Below are 6,301 nucleotides of genomic sequence, written 5' to 3' on the forward strand. Positions count from 1 at the left end.
TCTAGTAGCCACATTCCTACTGGATTGAACCAAAACCAAGCTGGCAATGACGGCTTTGAGCTAAAGACTGGATTGGTGAACATGGTTCAAGCTAGTCCATTCTGTGGAAAGGCATCCGATGATGCCAATGCCCATCTCCAGAACTTTCTGGAGGTGAGTAACACCATCAACCCCAAAGGTACTACAATGGATGTCATCCGCCTTCGGCTATTCCCGTTCTCACTGCTCGGGAAGGTCAAGACGTGGTTTTACTCCAACAAAGAGGCTTTCACAACATGGGAAGCTTGCTCAAATGCATTCCTAGCCAAGTACTTCCCGGTGGGCAAGACCAACGCCCTCCGGAACAGAATCTCTGGTATCCAGCAACTACCAGATGAGACCATCCTAGAGGCCTGGGAGCATCTGCAGGAATACATTCAAGCATGCCCACACCACGGCATGGAGGAATGGCTGATCATCCAAAACTTCTTCCATGGGAATCAGCAAGCCAAGGACCATGTAGATGCAGCAGCGGGTGGTTCCTTTCTCTCTCTCTCTCTCTCTCTCTCTCTCTCTCTCTCTCTCTCTCTCTCGATGTTGCGGGAGCGAAGATGCTAATCGACAAGATAGACTCCAATCAGAGTTAGAGAGGTGACAAGCAGCCAGCTCGTCCAAGGGGCATGCATCAGATCGACAGCGTCGATATGCTGGCTGCCAAGATGGATCTTCTCATGGAGAAACTGGAATCTCCACATAAGGAGGTGAACCAGGTTTTGGAGTCTCGGATGATATGTGAAACATGTGGCGAGACTGGGCACGTCGTGCCCCCTAACTCAAGAGGACGCGAACTTCGTTGGCACCAACAACAACAATCCCAACTCTGGATTCTGTCCTCAGCAAGGTTGGAACTCAAAGCCCAACCTCCCCTTCGGAAATCAACAAGGTATGAACTTTAATAACAATTTTCAGCCTTCATTAAAAGACCTAGTTTATGACCAGAAGCAAATAAATGACAACATTAGCAAAACGTTTCTTGCTAATGACAAAATTTTGGAATCCTTGGCCTCACAACTAGAGGGCTTTAGCTCTGTTATTAAAAACCAGTTGAGCTTTAACAAAATGATAGAAACTTAGGTAGCTCAGCTAGCCTCATCCTGCCCTAATGGTAACACGGGGAAACTGCCCGGGCAACCTGAAGTTCCCTCAAAAGAGAACGTTAATGCGGTGACTACGCATGGTGGTAAGTCCACACGGGAGCCACCTTTCCCACAGGATGCAGGAACCCGGCGGAAAGCCGTACCCGCCAGCTATGCCGATGCTGAAGAAGAAGAGCAGGAGGAGGCTGTCGACTCCAACACAAATGCAGCCCAGGAAGACCCCGTGGAACCCCCTAGAACTTCACGGGATTACCACGACACAACTGCCTTACCGTTTCCGGAACGGATAAGGAAGCCGGTGGCCGACGAACAATTCGGCAAGTTCGTCGAGGTAATAAAGAAGTTATATGTCAATATACCGCTTCTTGATGCTATGCAGGTGCCTACGTATGCCAAGTATATCAAAAATATTCTTGGAAACAAGAGAGCGCTGCCCACCACCGAGGTCGTGCAGTTAACAGAAGAGTGTAGCGCAGCTATACTCAATCCTCTCCTGGTGAAGAAGAAGGACCCAGGCTGCCCAACCATCACATGCTCAATTGGGACTCAACATTTCTCAAACGCTCTATGCGACTTGGGAGCAAGCATCAGCGTCATGCCCAAGGTAGTCTATGACCGCCTTAATCATCATGCGCTTACCCCTAATGCCATGTGTTTGCAGTTAGCGGACCAATCGGTTCGCTTCCCCGCGGAAGTAGCGGAGAACATTCCGGTGAAAATCTAGAACTTCCTTATACCCGTAGACTTCGTCGTCCTCGACATGGAAGTTTACACCAAGACACCTCTCATTCTTGAGAGGCCGTTCTTGAGTACCATAAACACAAGCATTGATGTGGGAGCCAGAGAAATTCAGCTCATCATCAATGGTCAGAAAGAGACGTTTGCCTTCAAGCCGAAGGTTGAACAATGTTCTCAAGTCAAGGCAATCAACCGAAAAAAGAAATATGAGAAAGAGCCGGAAAAGCCGTCCATCCCACCTATTGAAGCCCTCATTGAGTACGTAGGAAGTCTACGGATTCAAGAGGAGGCGAAGCAAATTAAGCTTCACAACTACAGAAATGCGAGACGAAGGATCCAACATAAGAAATTTCTGGAATCGGAAAAGAAAGAGGTCGAATCAAAACCCACACCCAAGAAGGTGTGGCGGAAGAAAGGGTCGTCATCAGAAACTCCGCCCAGCGATGACAAACGAACTAAAGGTAAGGAGAGTCCCGCTCAGGACTCAAAACCCGAGCCCGCGCCACAAGGTTCATGGTATGTATCCATCCTTGCATTGCATATAGGATAGTTTAATTCTCCTTGCATTAACTTTATTCTATCTCTGCATAAGCATATTTGTTTTCGAACCAAAGCACGTTTGATTTCCAAAAATCTGCATTCAAAAGAACTTCATAAAAATTTTCAAAAAATTTCGGTGAAATGTCAGGCCGGCCGGCCCCACCTTGGCCGACCGGCTCCACTCTCTCTCGTTATGGCTAGGAGAAGCAAGGCACAGGATGCTGGAGTGCGCATGGAGCAAGGTGAAAAAGACGAGATGCAGAACGTGTAGGTGCAGGCTGACCGGCCCCATAGAGGCCGCCCAGCTCTTCTCCTCCGCTCACGTCCCGTCACCACCGAAAGGGAGCACCACCACCTGAAAGGCTATGCCGTAGACCTTCCCCGTGGCACATTAGCCACCGTGGGAGGCCGGCCGGCCTGGCCTCTGCGCGCCGCTATAAAATCCAACGACGGCGACGTCCCTCAGTGCACCAGCAGCTCAGGTTTGTGTGTTCCAGCCTGAGCTCGTCCATCTCCTCCCCCTTTCCTGAGTTCCTTTGCTTAATTAAGTTCTTTGAGCTAATCAAGTAAAGAACTCAAGTGCTAACTCAACATAAAATAAAAAAATTCTATAGTGTTTAGTGAAGTTCATAAATCTGAAAATACCAAAAATATTTCCCTTGAATAAAACCATGGAACGCTGAACGTCGAACGTTTGTGGTGGTTTAACGCCCCGTAAGAATGACTAACCTTCCTCCTAATTGTCATATCCTTCGGGTATTGTGTGCTAACATTTTGCCGGAACCATGTTCAAGAGGGCCAAGCAAAAGATCAAGAGGACGTTCTCGAAGAGCTTGAGGAGTTCACGGAGTTCATCTTCCTCACGAGATACTTTGTCAGTCGACTCCGGTCGCCATACAAATGTGTCCCAGGAGGAGGAAGAACCTCCAGCAGTCCCGGAACCCCGTCTCCGCATCAAGATTCTGACGATGGTCGAGCAGATCGCCGTCAAGAATGACTACGAACGGGAGGCCCTGGAGCTACTGAAGAAGCAGAATTTCGGCCATGCCAAGAGGTTCGAATCTCGCTTCCTCATGAAGACAGGACTCAAGCAAGACATGAACTATGCCCTCACCACCATCGGATGGGAGAACTTCGCCGACATCGTTGAGCCAGGTTCGCAACTCTTAACCATGGAGTTTCTGATTTCTCTTGCCATTGAAGAAACCAGTACTGAAACTAAAGTTTATTTCCGTCTCTTCAATGAACAATTTGAAATGAAACTAAAAGAGTTTAGCATCGCGTTGGGTTTACATAAAAGATGCATCCTTGACCCCAACAAGCTTGCTAAGAAACATCGTTATGACCGAAATTCATGGTGGAGTGCAATATCAAATGAACCTGTGAGTAGCAAAAACAGCATAGTCTCCATCCATAATCCTACCCTGAGGTTCCTAGCCAAGTGGCTCGCCATGGTCGTGCACCTACGTGCAGACCTTAGCCTCTGTAGCTTGCCCGAGTTGCAGTACTTATACACCATGGCGAAGCAAATCCGCTGCTCTCCAGTCAGAACCATGCTCGCTCACTGGCAGAAGATGATCTCCAGCAAAAGTCCCATCGATATGACCTCCTTGGTCACTCACATCGCGAGGTACATCGGTGTGATGAACAATGCCGAGGTCACCTTCATGCTAGAGACCGAGGCATTCAAGTGCGAGGTCGGCCTTGAGCACTTCGTGCAGGGACACATGGTGCGCGAAGGGCCCGAAAACTCTATCTTTATGTGTTACCCCGGGTACGATAGGGAGATTGAGCTTCCATGCCCGAGACTCTCTCTCTACTCGGTGAAAAGCCTAACCTTGCAGATGGAGAAGAAGGAGCCCGCGTGACGGAGTGTTGCAGGTCCACAGATGAGAAGCAGAACCCGGCAGGACCAATAAGCCGGAGCAGGACCATCACGTCAAGCACCCCCGGCCCCCACTACTGCGCAGCCCAGACCTTCTACTCAGAACACAAGCTTCGACGAAGCCTATGTGTACTATGGCTATGGCGACCTGAGCACGTTGCAGGCCGGCAGTAGCGGGCATGCTGGTGATCAGGGACCCTACTACCTCCAGGTATGCATTCGTCTTATGGCCCACATGTGGGTCCTTTGATATTAGCACACTTCAACTATGAGGACCAGATCATGCAGAGCATCTCCGACCTCTCGAGTCAGATCACTACCCTTGGCACACAGCAGTAGCAGATGCAGGACACCACAGCACACAACACCCAGCTGGCTCAGCAGAGCTGGGGGCTGACTTCGGCCATGCATTATGACGTCTCCAACGTCTTCCTCCACCTGGGGCTGGACCATCAATCGTCTCAGCCATACTATCAGTCCCAACAGTACCAGCAGCCCAAACAAGAAGATAATGATGATGAGGACGAGGAGGAGGAAGAGGAGGACCCCGACAAGGAGGATCAGGACTCCGAAGAGGAGGACTGATCTTCTTCGAAGCTTGGGGGGTCGTACCGCTAGGTAAGTCACCACATCCCAACCGTTTTTCAGTAGCCATGCCATAATAAATACGCATATAAAAAAATGAGTGGAAATCTGTGTAAGCTCTTGCTTTGGAAATGATGAATAGTTGCTCTGTTCTTGCCTTGTATGTGCCTCGTTTACAGCTTTTTACTCTCCTAGTACATGAGCTAGTTGGTACATTTTAGTTCCACTAAAAAATGGTTGAGTGGAGGCATGAGTTTAATTTCTGAAGTCTAAGTTATTGCGGGATTCGAGATAGCCCAAACCAGATTTAAAATTGCTTGCTCTAGTAGGGGACCTCTCGGAATCTTTTGAAAATTAAAAATGCTGGTGAAGGTTTCCCACATGGTTATAATGACCCATCCAGAGGCTTTCATGTTATATAAACCAAAATGAGCTATCTTGTGTTATCATGAGCTTTGCCGAGCGGTGTGTCCGTCAAGGATATGGAACTTGCCATCTGCTGATCGATTTCCTTCATATACCCATCGTGTGCTAGCCTCAAAATGTCTGGTGTGTCAACCACCCATTCCAGGATTGACATCCACCGCCAGGCATCCTATGCCCCACAATCATACACCCAAAGTCTCCACCGTATACCCAATCATCCTATATAAGGTCTTCTCATCATGAAACTCCAAGGTTATTAGAATCAATTCAGCAAAAGAGAGAGGGGATTATTCTTTAAAAAAAGAGTTGAAAATGAGAGAAGAAAACCCCACTCTCCCAAAGAGTTGCAAACAAGGAGTTCAAAGAAAAGACCAAATTCCAAGTGTGAGTCCATCTCCCTCCATCCCTTGACATTCCACAAGATCGGAATTTGGTTAAGTTCCAATCCTTAACGGATCACCATTCGACTCGGCAATATAGGTAACCAAGGTATGCAACACTCTCCCCACCTATAAACTCCACATATCAGCCTTAGAAGTAGGGAAAAGAGGGGCGAAACTCCGACCCCATGTGAGGATCATACAACTTGAGTGACTTGAGAGTACCATTGGGAAACCTAAACTTCTTTTGAAAAGTCTTGCAAAACACCAAGCTAGGAACCTGAATGAGCAGCAGAAAACATTCCGGTGAAGGTTATTCAGTGCTTCAACCGCTCAAGATCAAGGGATGAAAAGAAATATGCCCCATCCTCCAGAACCTTAGGTATGAGCCAACTTACTCATAGTACATATGGGATGATTAATATGCTGTGCACAAGGTACCTGCAGGGTGTGAACATTGATGTAACTCCGGATCCACCGAGCCTCAGTTTGAGCTTTGCTCGAGGACGAGCAAATGTTTAAGCTTGGGGGGGTGTTGACGGCCATAATTTCACGTTCTGACTGTCAACTTCTCGGAAATAAATCGAGCTTTACACTATGTTCCATTCATA

At 48.1% G+C, this 6,301-nt stretch overlaps 1 non-coding gene across 1 annotated transcript; it reads right to left on the reverse strand.

Annotated features, from left to right (window-relative positions):
* Positions 1–333: 333 nt before the first annotated feature.
* On the reverse strand, positions 334–440 carry LOC120643303. Its single transcript, XR_005662983.1, has one exon. It is a non-coding gene; the product is annotated as a small nucleolar RNA R71 (small nucleolar RNA).
* Positions 441–6,301: the final 5,861 nt, after the last annotated feature.

This window comes from Panicum virgatum, chromosome 7K (genome assembly GCF_016808335.1).
Source record: "Panicum virgatum strain AP13 chromosome 7K, P.virgatum_v5, whole genome shotgun sequence".
Taxonomy (NCBI): Eukaryota; Viridiplantae; Streptophyta; class Magnoliopsida; order Poales; family Poaceae; genus Panicum; species Panicum virgatum.